The sequence below is a fragment of the Rosa chinensis genome, chromosome 4, assembly GCF_002994745.2.
Source record: "Rosa chinensis cultivar Old Blush chromosome 4, RchiOBHm-V2, whole genome shotgun sequence".
Classification (NCBI taxonomy): Eukaryota; Viridiplantae; Streptophyta; class Magnoliopsida; order Rosales; family Rosaceae; genus Rosa; species Rosa chinensis.
The window spans coordinates 46,493,605-46,507,745 of record NC_037091.1 but is presented as its reverse complement, the minus strand read 5'-3'; the positions used below and the strand labels follow the sequence as shown (position 1 = coordinate 46,507,745).

At 35.7% G+C, this 14,141-nt stretch overlaps 1 long non-coding RNA gene across 1 annotated transcript; it reads right to left on the bottom strand.

The window, feature by feature from the left end:
- Nucleotides 1-7,466: 7,466 nt before the first annotated feature.
- On the bottom strand, nt 7,467-8,629 carry LOC112196145. Its single transcript, XR_002935003.2, has 3 exons — nt 8,237-8,629; nt 7,825-8,029; nt 7,467-7,715 (listed from the first exon to the last, which is right to left on the bottom strand). It is a non-coding gene; the product is annotated as an uncharacterized LOC112196145 (long non-coding RNA).
- Nucleotides 8,630-14,141: the final 5,512 nt, after the last annotated feature.

The window sequence follows — 14,141 nt, the reverse complement described above, 5'->3', positions numbered from 1 at the left end:
TTAAAAAAAAAAACTCCTTAGACCCTGATTTTGTTATCAGAATGATAGATTTTGTCAAAAAACTTTTCATTTTGAGTTTATTTAATTTTTTTTAATGTTTGTAGGTTATTTCCGTGATATTTTCATCATATGTTAATGTTTAAATAACTAATTGCATTGAATTGCAACATGTATTTCTCTACTTTGATTGTGATCTTATCAATTGCTATGGAAGTAGCCAACAACAATTGAATATGTCATTGCATCCTTGTTTTGTTGTTCATAGAGAGTGCTAACAATATGGCATAGTACTACCAGTGTTACTGTCACTAGGCCTGGGCTCGGGTCGGGCCGGGCCCGAAATTTGGTAAAACCGAGACCGAACCCGAAACAATCGGTTCGGGCCGGTTCTGGCTTTTTCAAAATTGAAAACCGACTGAAACCGATCCCAAACTGGTCGGTTCGGTCTTCGGGCTTTTCAGGCTTTTCGGGCCCAAAATCCAATTTCCCAACTCTGACAAAATATACATAAAATTCAGTAAGGAGCGAGGTTTGAACCCCTGACTTCCTACACAAAAACCTTACTCCCAACCACTGAAGCACAAGAGGCTCTCAACAATATTAGTGGAAAATATATATTTATTTCATCCTTGACAACTTTTCTTGGTGGTGGAAACAAGTCAGACAACTACTTTTTTTTTTTTTTTTTGGGAAGAGTGGAGACAAGTCACAACTTTTCTTTACTTTTCTTTTCTTCTCCTCCCTTCCACGTTCCACCCCGTCCTTTCTTTTCTTGTCTTGGTAGGTGCATCAACTTTTCTTTTCTTTAATGCTTGGGAAGTAAGGCAGCAACTGAGCAACGTGGAGAGCTGTACCAGCAGCAGCTTTTCTTTTCTTTAATCCCAGATATAAGATTATAAACTAGCACGTCTATTTGAAACGCAAAATCTGACCCCTCCACTCCTCTTCTTCTTTTTCTTCTTCTTCTTCTTCTTCTTCTTCTTCTTCTTCTTCTTGCATATGGGATTTCGATGTGGGCAAAACAGAGAGCCCTCTCCTTTTCAACTTCAATATTGCTTGTCGTGGCGGCGAGCTAGGGAGCTGCCTTAGGCCGATTTGGAACGAGGTGGTGATTTGCCGTCGACGGGTTGCTGAAGATGGGGGTCCAGTCGACGATCCGAGCTAGCTTCTTTGAGCGGGAGAAGGAGGATTAGGAGGAGGTCAGGTCCGGTCTATGGAGGTTTAGGAGGAGGAGGAGGAGAAGCTGGCTTGGGAGGAGAGTGAGAGAAGCTGAGATGGTTTCGAAAGGCCAAGACAGACACTGGGAACTGAAACTAAATACGGGTCGGTTCGGGCTTTCGGTCTCTGCATATTTGAGACCCGAGACCGAACTGATAAAATATATTCGGGTCGGGCCCTAGACCGAACCGATATTTTCAAAGTCAAAACCGAACCGAATCTGGCTTTTTGGATCTGTTCGGGTAGGGTTTTCGGGTTTTCGGGTCCTGATACCCACCCCTAACTGTCACCGCCCGGCCTTAATGCCCATTGCGAAGTCTAATAAGTTCTGGCAAATTTATATGTTCAGTGTGAAGTTCATGTTCTCAAAGTTCATATTGAACTAGCATTGGCACTGTTATGGTAGCTGTACAAAGTTCAGACCCATTCATTTCTCCCCATCTTGGCCTGTACAAAATCACTTAATAGATTACTTTTTTATCATACAAATTAGACAAGACTAAAAGGAGATAGATTTTACCTAATTCGTTGTGCTCTAAACCACTAGTTGAACACTGTATAAGCCTCTGAACAACTACTTCAACCAAGCAACTGATCTAGGGTTTTCGAAAGATTTGGGGATTTTGAAAATCAAAGGATATTTGGGTTGAAATTTATGTTGATGAGCTTTGCATCTTGCTTAGATTGTGTTTTTGGGACTGGATTTGTAAAAATCTTTGTATAATTGGGGGTGGAATCAAAAAATTGGGGCTGGATTCTGAGAGAGAGTATGGTGTCGAGAGAGAGAGAGAGAACGGCTGTTTCTTTCGGGAATGAGGTTACCTGACCCCCTTAGGTTTTCCCAACCTCCACTCAGATCCAACGATTGTGATTAATAGCTGCTAGAGATGAACGACCCATATCACCCTATTAATAAGAATTATTAAAAAAATTATAAAAACTCATCATATCCGATCGGTTCAGTAATACCGAACCTCTCTAATTTGCAGTACCACTACCGAGCCGTGAACATATTTTCGATACGGCAGTACTGCACCGTAGCTTCAATAACCAAATCTGTCTGCAACGGTTTGGCCAGTTTCGGTAGGTCTAGTATTTCAAGCCAGCCCTATTTTTGCAAATGATTTGATCCTTTTTGCTGAAGCAAGCTCTGCTCAAGCTAAAGTGTTGAAAAAATGCATGGATATCTTGTGTAGGCTTAGATGTAAATTTTGAAAAATCTCTCGTGTATTGCTTCCCAAATATATATAAATACTGAGTTGGACTCTGAGATCAGTAATATATGTGGCTCTCCTTTAAGCTTTAACCATGGATCTTGAAAAAGTTCAAGCAAGAGTACAAAGACTGTGGATAAAGTTCAAGCAAGGTTAGCAAGCTGGAAGTGCAAAACCTTTAATTGGCAGGGTGAATGACTTTAATTCAAGTTGTCAACTTTGGGGAGAACAGATAAAAGAGTTCATTTAAGCTATTGGGAGAATGTTTGTAGACCTGAAAGTAAGGGTGGTCTAAGTATCAAGAAAACAAAGACATGAACAAGGCCATGTTAGCTAAAATTAGCTGGAGGCTTACTCAAGATGATCAAGATGATCACGCCAAATACTTGTGGGAAGGTTCCCTTTTGCAAAAAGATTATCAAAAACCTATAAATTGTTCTAGTATCGGAATAGTGTTGTGCATGGTGCTAAGTTATTGATGCATTGCATAAACTCTATTGATGTTATTAAGGATTTTTGGTATGGATGAAATTGGAATCTTCCAAGACTCCAGTCTTGTCTTCCTACTGATTTGGCCTGTGAAGATTATTAGTAGTATCCCTATATCTCTTTGTATATTGAATGACATATTATAAGTCAAATATTCCTATATCTCTTTGTCGAAAGACAAGAGAAATGTTATCAAAAATAAAATAAAAAATATTTTAAAAAAAGACATAGATTATAGAGGTTGTAAGCAGCTGCTAACCAAGACATAGATTGCTAACTTCACACAGCCTATAGATTGTAGTGGCCCAATAGGCCCAATATTTATATGAACATATTGACATTTTACCCAAACGATCAATCTCACTTTTCCTTTCCTTTCAATAATCTACCACTTTTCTTCTTCATCCTTCCTCAACACTTTTCTCTTTACCTTATCCACATATCAATCTCTATCACCAGTGATTCGGAGAGTTCTAAAGGTTAGCAGTTCTGTAGTAAAGATTTAACTTGAATTTTATTTCCTTTCCTTTTAACTGATGTGTTCTCAAACCAAAAAGGCCTTAGAATCACCAAAAACGTTTAATCACCATAAGTAGAAGTTATGGTGAGGAAACGTTAGATTTGGTGAAAAAAAAAATAGAGTTGCGTAGGTAATACATAGTGCCTTAGAATTGTCCATGTGCTAGAGAGAAACCTTACCCTGTATGTAGGAACATTTAGATATAAATCAAATTGCAGTATGAAGATAAGTCTACGGTTGATGTTATTCTCTACTTGTTCAAAGAAATTTCTGGCCAAGATATAGTCATGTGGTTTGAAATTCAATTTTTACTTCAACAATTTATATAAGGTCTCATTTTCAAAAATTAGGAAGTCACATTCATCCATCTCATCCACTTAAGAGGTTATGCTAAGGAAAAGATGTAATACAGCAATGGGAGGTTGTTTGGGATGATGGTGTTAATGACGACTTCTCTGTGCAGCTGAAGAAAGAATTAGAGAGCAACACTGGGAAGTAGTCTCATAAATTTCTTTGGATTTTCAGATGTGACATGTAGTAAAAAGATTGTAGTGCACTAAAAAACCATGTTGTAGCTGATTTGCCATTTAACATTTACAACTTGCTACATTTTTTTTTGTAAAGAACTTGCTACAATTGTTGCACTCTAGTATATTAATAATTTTCTTGTATATCCTCGTGTATTATTTCTTGCATATCTATTCAGTGTGCGCATTTCTAACATTGTCAAGAAAGTTCAGTTTGCATTGTTAAGAAGTTAGAATGGATATTCATAAAAAGTTTTTTAGGTCTTGAATTGATCTAACTCTATATATTGGATAAGCTACGGCCAAATAGGGACACCTGCAAAACTAATAATCAATGGCCATGACTAATCAATAAAAACAAAGATCAAAATAAGGAAAAGGAAATAAGAGAAATAGAGCCAAGATTGTTGTCGAAAGCTCACCCTGAAGAAGAGGGTTTACGTCGTCTTTGCTCTCATCAGCCATAGAGGAGTTACATGAGAAACAGGAAAATGGTACGACGAACGTGGTCATTCCTTTAGATGAAAGAACACTTATTAGGACTTGTTCAAGATTGACTGTTGAAAGGGTTATATAGTTATAGATACGGCGACAAAGTTCAAGCTTTTTATATTTACTGTAGGAGTAGTAATATTAAGTTTTATCGGTAGAGCTAACAATGCTTGGGAGCATTTAATAAATTGGGTCAAAGGTGGGGCAACGTCTCACCATATATAGGGTAGCAGGAGCTACTCATCAGTATATGGATATGTTTGTGACTCATATATGAAAAAATTTGAAGAGTACCATAAGTCTAATCAGAGTGTTATTTTCATAATGTGTTGTGATATTGAATATGCTACTCCTCATTTGGCCTACACATTCAGGAATTATGGTAATATTCAGTGTAACCAATGCCTTTTTGAGGTTGACATGGTTAGTTTTCACATAATAGAGTTCCAAAATGTACAATCTGTTGATTCGGCAATCAAAGATTCTTAAACTGTCCAGTCAATAGAAGAGCTCTGCCACTTTCGGAGTATTGAGTTTATAGCATAAGATGGCTTTATTGGTGAGATTTTTATCAGTATGGCTTCACAGTTGATATTAGAGAAAGTTAAGGAACACTGGAATTATGCTGATAGTTTGGAGTGAACGTTGGTATGAAACCCAAACCTTCAAATATATAGTTACTAATTGATTATTCTTTTCTTCACTAGCCCGATACAATTCAAGCATTTTCAATTTAATATTCACTGTTTGTTCAAAGATCTTTACCACTTTATTGTTGAATATATATTTAATGAATTAGAGAAGTGGGTATAAATATTTGTTGTTGATTAAAAAATAAAAATAAAAATCTCTATCTGTGATGTAGAAATTCTCTTTGATGAGCGTTGCTGGAGATGGACAATATTCGTACTTTTTCCTTTAATTCTCCTCTTATTCAAATCGAGCTTCTGTTCTCCTTGAAAATCCACCTCTCAAGTATCAATTATTTTCCTTGCTATTCCCATTTATTAAGTTGTGCTTGATGTTCCTTTTTATCTTCTCGTTCCTTTTTATCTTCTTGTTCCTTTTCATTAAGTTATGCATACTTTCTTTGTTATATAAACCTTTTATTTTTTTGAAAGGATATAAACCCTTTTTATATGTTGAAATTTGATGAACAAGTAAAGATTGACATATTTGTTTGTAAAGTATGGATGATTCTGCATATGAGAAGGAGATAGACCAAATTATATGTGTATGTGGTCGCCTTATTCAAGTGTATCTATAAAAGTACATTCTAAAAACTCTATGTATGACAAGCTCTTAAACATATTAAATTTAGTTAATAGAAATGTTAGAAACATGAAATTAGGTGTCATAACGCATTTATGATGGATAAGTATGTCTTCTTCATGCTTGTGAATGCTCTGAAAAAGATAATGAAGAGTTTAATAAACATGAGTATTGTTGAAATGTTGGGTATGTTTCTTCATATTTTGGAATAAGGTGAGACAAATAGGAATACACAAGAACGTTTTTAACGTTTTGGTGAAACAGTTAGCAGGTGTTTTGATATTTTCTATAATCTGGCAAAAATGCTCATCTTCTTGCGTCCTTGAAGATCAAAAAGTGTAACCATGATCAACACAACTCTTTGTTTTCGGTTTTGTATAAGAAAACTAATTCGGGTTTCTATGAAATTTTGATTTTATTTTCTGTTTTTGGATGATGATTTGCGATTTCTATGGTGGATGAAGTGTTGATTTTAGATATATAATTTTCGAATACTATGAAGCATGTATGTTTTAGGTTTTCAAACTGAAAAATTGCAATTTCATATATGTCTTGTATGATTGTTAATTTCGAGCTTCAACCCCATCTTTTATGTGTTAGTTGATCTTTGGATGCATACATAGGTTGATGAATATGTAATTGAATCCATATTAAGGTGCTAGCGTTCTAGGCTTTGATAATTTCGGTGGAAAACCTAAAATTGCTTAGGTAAATTAACAATAAGTCTTGCATGCTTGATTAGCATTCTAACTTGTGTTATTGACTTGAATTGATTAAACTTCCATGATTCCTAATGTGTTGAGAGTGTTTTTGTTAGTAATTAGCTACCACTAGTGATTGCATGATTAATAGGGTTAACAATGGTGCGTTCATCTAGTTAATTTAATTAAGAGAAATAAAAAAAACTTTGTATGCGTTCATCTTTGTTCTTGATTGATTCTATGCTTGGATATATTTTGATTCGTGATTTGATGTTTGAAAACTTACCAACGTGTTAATAGTAGTTAATTACATCTAAATTCGATCAATTCATTTAATTCTACTTGATTATGTGTTTTGATGTGTCACATGTGTATATTTACTTAGATGTTAAATTAAATAAATCCTAAATCCCCTTTACTTGTATTTTTCGTAAATAATATGTATATATATTCCTTAATTTGTTTTGCTAACGTTTTATTTTTCAGGAATTAATTAGGCTCTAATCTCCGGTTGAGAACGATCCCTACTTATTCTTACTACATTAATTGATAGAGTTTTAAATTGATCAGCACTAATTTTGTGTAGGTCAAATATCTAATTCATTTTCACTTAAATTCAAGACAATTAAAAGTTTCCGTTGTTGTTTTTAGATGATGCACAAAGGAACAACCAATTTTGTTTTTATATATGAGGGAGGTGTAGTATTAGGAGGGGATTCCAGAATCAGCATTTATCACACAGATAACAACCACTACTAGAAATCGGGCCTATAGGCACACCCAAAAATTCGTCCCCATTGACTCTATTTGGGACGGTTAGCAGTGGGCATTGAGCAATAGAGTCAGATTTGTGTCCGTGACCATTTGTACAGACTCCATTGATAGAAAAATCTGTCCGTCCCATATTTGGACCACCTTTTCCTATTTGCTTCACGCTCTCTCTTCTCTCTCCTGACATTTTGCTTAATATTATATGATTTGTGTCCGTGGCAATTTGTGGTTTTCTGACAAAAAAAAAAACTTTTCTGTTCAGATCATGGGACCCATGTATGACAATTTCTTGTATTAAAAAATAAATACATTATTCATTTATATCACAGATGAATACATTATTTTTTATACAACAGTCAAAAGTATTCAAAATGAATACACAATTGTCTTATACCACAAACATATACATTTTCTTTTACAGCACAGCATCACCTGAACTAAGTACGAGTTTCTTCTTGATATAACCCATGCTGCTCTAAATTTCACCATCTCTTCTTTTCCCAGATAACACCTAATCAACCCAAGAAACACATTCAGATCATTGATAAACAAGTGCTATAAACAACTGACTATCATTTAACATCCTGTTGGGAGTTAACATAATAGCTCTGGTTACTAACCTCAAGCTCAAATGGTATACTCCATTCATTCTGAGGTTGAGTCAAGGCAGCAATGCTTCTGTGAAAGCTTTTTCTTTTATTCAGACTACAGAGAATCTAAATTATATACTAGCTATATCAGCACAATCAAACATTTAAAAGAAATTAGTTGTCCACAGATTTTGAGGAAGTACCTTGCTTTAATCAATCCACAATTGGCCAAAACCTAAAAGAGAATCAAGATAGAAAAATTAAGAAAAAACAACATCGAAGAAAAGTTAATAAAAAATTCATATAAAAAAGCTAAGTACAAAAAAAAAAAAAAAAAAAGAAGCTAGTCTCAACAAACCCAAATATTTACCAAGAACTAGAAGACGAAAAATTAAAGAATCGGAGAAACCAAGTTCCATCTAATCTCAGTAACCTCACTTACCTAAAATTGACGAGGTAGCCCTTGCTTCGGTTCTGAGAAGGAGGGAAGACCGTCGGACTCTCTTTTTGATTCATGGCTTCTATGTGACATCTAGATGAATCGATCGAGGGACCGAATACAGAAGCTTCGGTTACACATTGTTGGATTTTGATGAAATCAGTATATGGGCAAAGATGATAAGAGGAAGAAGAAGCTGAGAGAGCGGCCATGGGTAAAGAGGTAGAAAGAAGATCTAGAGGAAAAAACAGAGAGAGATAACTGTGTGCGGCTGGGAAAATGGGAGACGTTAGTAAGGTTTTTTATTTATTTATTTTTAATGTCTAAAGCTGATAAGGGTTTAGTTTAAAAAAAAAAAAATTAGTTTCTTGAAAAAAGAAAGAAGAAGGTTCATGAATGCTCTGGGCGACGGATAGAAGAGATATTTTAATAATTAATAGAGAGAGAAGATGGCTTTGTGCAGCTGGCAAAGGAAGAGAGTGAAAAAACAGAAAGAGGAGAGAGTCTCAGTTGGTAACTCTTTGGCGACGGACGGATTTAATTTTAATGAATAAATCTCAAATGTAACTGTCATGATGTACTTTCATTGCGACGGTCAGATTATTTCGTCACTTAGCATTTCAAATTTGTGACGGATAGCTTATTTGGTCACTGTTACTGGTCATAATTTCACTAGAGCGACAGCTTTGTTCTAACTGTGGCAAAATTGTGATCATTGGTGCTTAATTGGCCACCAACTCCCTAACTGTACCCATTGTGCTGTGCCCATAGGCCGTTTTTCTAGTAGTGAACGTTGTATACGATCATATCGGTAAGAGAATTATCATGAGTTTATGATTTGTTTGTTTGTTTAATTCGAGTGAGTTTATGATCTTATATGTTATTAATTGTATATACAAATCGAGACGACTTCAACAAAATCAGAAGGATTAGAGGTAACTTTCAAGGAATGATTTACTGCACGCTTTTCGATTTGGATGACCCATGGCTTGACTTGTACTACCACTTGAATGATATGGTAAAAAGCAAACTATATGTATATTGTGTATATATGTTGATTAAATTAGTTTCAAATATAAATCTAATTAAAATTTTGTTTAGACAACATATGTGACCTCAATTAAAGATGCGCTAGACAAAAGTTTCGCTTTTCTACACAAATACATGAGGATAAATAGAGGGAGACTAGATAACTCCCCCGCGCGATGCTGCGAGTTTATTAATGAGGTTTTGAGGTTTTTGTGGCAAGTATAAAATATGTTGTTGCTCTGAAAGTGAGTGTGGTATTAATGAAAACTATAACTTGAATTAAAGTTTTGGGATTAAATTCGACACTCTAAAAACCTTCGCCCTCCTCACATGGCAAGCCTTAGCCTTACCACCAAAATGGCTATGGCTAGCACCATCTTTCTCTTGGGGTTGGTTCTGTTGCTTCAAAGCAGGCCCATGGCCGGTCTTGCTTACGAGATTCGTTTGGCCAGGAGTTTTGGGTTTTTCGAGGGATTGCCACTTCAGTCTCCATCTGGCTCCGGGAGAGTCCTTGCTGTAGTGCCCTCGAAGATCGCCGCTCTCACGGCCGCTGCCGACGGGAAGATGAACGCAACTTTATCAGTCCCAACTTCTGGTTTCTTGGTGCCACCGCATGCCTCTATGCTACTGACAGTAAGTTTCCAATGCCCTTCTTTTGAGCTGTTCAAGTTTGCTTACTGTAATTTCAAGGGCTTTTTCTAAAAGTCGTTTCTGGATTTAAAAAAAAAAAAAACCCTCTTTCTTTCACCTTCTTCCTCTTTCGGAGAATGGATTACATTTTACATGCTCGATTTTCTTCACTTTTAGGACTTTGCTTGATTGCAAAGGGCAGGGGCAAAAAAAATGTTTTGTGAGAATTCACACCATCAATCAAGAAAACAAACGCACAAAGCTTCACCTATCTATCTGCCTTATACTACTTCAACTTATAGTGTTTTGAACACATTGAAAACCTAATAATCAAAAGCAACACATATGGATATGCGAAAGGTAATTGACTTCATCAAAATGCAGTTAGAAACACACCCACTCAGAGGGAGCTTTATGTCAAAAGATGTCATTTGCCAATATAATTTCTTCTCTGTTTCTTATTAATTGTTTGAGAATTGGAGTATCTTAATTATTATTGTTTCGTTCATCTAGTGACAAAATAGTAAACCAATATGTGTGGTATTATTTAGGGCTGGCCTCAAGTCGGTTCTGCAGTTTCTAGTACTAAACCCGAAACTGAAACCGACCGACTATTGTTTATCGGTTCGGGTTTGCTGTTTTTGGGATCAAGAACCTAGGTAGAACCAAACCGACTATGTTCGGGTCGGTTTTCGGTTCCTAGTTCGGTTCTTCAGTTCTTCGGTTCCTCGGTTCCTATGTTAACCAAATTGTTAGTTTGGCATGAAATGCTACTTTCCAGCCATTTTTAGTTTCTTGTTTCCTGTTTTCCAGACATACACTCAACAATGCACAATGCCACAATCTATTCACTCATTCATACTCAACATTATCTACATATTCAACAATTAACAATTCAACATCATAATTGCAATCAGCAATTTCCAACAATTCTCACACTATCAAAGCATGAAACTCATGAAAGCAACTAACTGTCAAACAACAGTTCAATAGAACCAAGTAACAAACTGCAAAAGTGTAGAGCAATACAAAGCTGCAAGTATGCAACAATATACAATTATACATATTCCATCAAACTGCAGCAAATAAAAATAAGCAATAGATTGTCCATAGTCCATCCTGAACAATGCAGCTGCATCAATTTGCAGTAAACTAAAATGAATTGAAAGTCTCAAACGGAAACAAATAACTTAAAATTAAAACAGTTCATCAACATTTCATCAAAGTGCACAACTTCAAACAAATTTCCAGCATGGCTTCCTCAATGCAACAAGGCTTCCATTAATATTAAATCTGCATACAGAATTTGAAGCTACAATCAATGATATTAGGACAGTTAAAAAAAAATTGAACTTCAAATGAAGCAAAAATGTTCAGACCTTTGAAGCCTTGATTGTTATGTTCACATACGCCACCAGTATCTGAGATCATGTCAAAGAAAAATGAAAAATGATAGTCTTATAAATCAAATATAATCACAACAACACACATAAAGTTCTGATTGGTGAGCTATAATGTATTTGATGTACCCTTGAAGCAGCAAAGCTTACCTTAGTCAACAACAGATCCAATCGACGGAATAACAGTGTATTATTTAACAACAATCCAAGCAGTTCTAAATGCAGAAATGGAATACTAAAGACATGCAGATTGATCGATCAACAATATTCATGGACTTTGGAGCTTACCAGTTTCAATCAAAGTGGTCACGGGAAGAAATTGCAGACTGAAGTCGCTAAACTACACTCAATTACTCACTTCAGGACAAGATTCAAGTGAAGAGGAAAAAGTGGTAAGATTTTACGGGCAAAATGAAATTGCAGAACGATGAGAGTAGAGCAAGAAAAATTAAAGCTTACAGCCTTATATTGAGCCATGGCCCATGGCCAACACAAATCGAAGACGGATCATTAGCCAAATTCCAGACAGGTCTGCATCAACCAAATCGCATATGGCCAACACAAATCGAAGACGTGATGTTTCTGGGTTCCAGACTTTGAGGGAGGTCGTCTCCCTTGTCTGGGTTTTGATCATAGGATTGCTGAATTAGGGCTTCTCCATTTCCGTTTCTAGGATGGAGACTGAGAGAGTGAGAGTTTGAGGGAAGAGTCGAAGAGATAACATTTTAAGGTTTTGATCGAATGGATAGGAGATTGTGAGATAAGATGGAAGGCTCTGATCGCATTTGGAAGGCTAACTGAGCGCCTGATCACATGAGAAAGGGTGTATTTTACAAAAATAAGCTCAACACTATTGTCCACTTATACACTGACATTTGTACTTCGGTCCAAGGAGGTTTTAAAAACAAGGACCGAAATTGAACCGAGAAGATGTCGCCAAGAACCGAACCGAAAAAAATGTTTATACATATGTCGTAGAACCGAACCGAACCTAGACTTTCGGTTCTAAATCCCAGCCCTAGTATTATTCATTGGGCGCTGGTGCTTTAGAAAAGATGATGATAATGATGATAATAATAATAATAATAATAATAATAATAATAATAATAATAATAATAATAATAATAATAATAATAATAATAATAATAATATGTATTTTCAGTTAACTTTATCTTGCAGAAAGCGAATGATAGAAAAACATATTTTTATCTTGAATAAAATAACCAAACGCAGGGTACGTAGTCCTTTCTTTTATTTCTTTTGATGCATTGGCTTTTTTCTCTGCTTCCAAACAATTATTCTGTGAATCAAATAGACGTCCCTTAAGGCATTGAGTCTCTTTTTTTTTATGCACAAAATTGTCTGCTCCTCATCAATTTTCTTCTCTCATTTGCCTCATCTAAAGCTAATCCCAACACTTTGTGGAGTCTCTAGTATTTGGGCCAAAAGCTGGATTTTAAAACAAACCTACATTGAAAGCTATGCAATGACAAAAAAGTAAAGTAGGCATTTCAAATCAATGTAGCAAAAGAAAAATCTGGCAACTGGTTTTCAGATTATCTCTATAGATAATTTTCTAGCATGGGATGATTTAAACCTGACACTAACTTACCCATGACAAACCTCCACCTCACCGCCTGCCACCTTAAGTCCCAAGGCATCTACATACTTACATATGAACAAGTATGTGAACAGATGCAATGAAAACATATATGCACATGACTATGGAAACACAAGCACAAATCATGATTTGTTATGTAATCCTCTAGCTATAAGAAGGCCCATGTGTTGTACTATAATCGGATAATACTTGAATGTAACATTTTCATTTCTATTAAGCATTATAAAGTTGAAATTTTCATTTCTAACGTAAAAACTACATACTAAAGGAAAAAATTAATAAGTCATTCAATCATGTGACAAACAACAAAAGAAGATATATTTCTCACTTAATAGTCAAATTCCAACCCTAAACTTGAATATTAATATGATATAAGATGGTAAAGACCTGCTTATGAATACGCTCTCTTCCAAAAGCATGCAAGTTGCACAATCAAGTTTGTAATAACCATTGACTGGAGAGCAATATCAGTTGCAGTAGCTATTTTTGCTTCCTCAGATTGATGCAAAGCTGCCTCCATGCATTTCAATTTACCCTTCAGGAAGCTTACTTTATCATTTAATGCTGCATTAGATTTTGATATTATTATACACTTTTCCTCTACACTATCAGTTCGACTTTCAGCGTTTGAAACCTCTTTCCATATCCCTGATAGTCGAATTCAACATGTTTTATTTCTCCTTGCTAGCTTTAGTAGTTGACAGGGCATGTTGCAACTATATATCAGATTATGTTAACTAAGTCTTAAGAAGTTCGAGCTCTTCATTAAGTTCATTGCTAATCTATGTTAATAATTTGCATTTGGCTTCTGCATTCCGAGCCCTACCTTAAACTTTTGATTCTTTCTCTTTCAGATCATATATGTGGGCTGTGCAATTGCTTAAAACACATGCAGTACCAAATCTCAAATCAAACACACATGCAATACCAAATCTCAATAGCCTAAATCAAATTCTAAGTATAAATATCTCACATATGGTGTTGATGTCGTTGACGTCAGCGGCGGCGCCGGGAGTTCTGACGATGTTATAGAGGGCGAGGTGGGAGACGAGAGGGTTGGGCTTCATGAGAAAAGTGAAGGGCTAGCCATGGAAGAGTGCTCCAAGTTGGGATTAGCCAAGTCTATTGGCGTCAGCAACTTTGGTACCATAAAGCTCTCTTTATCTATCCATGATTCTATATGATAATTGATGATAATGATGGATCAAGTAGAAATGAACCCATCTTA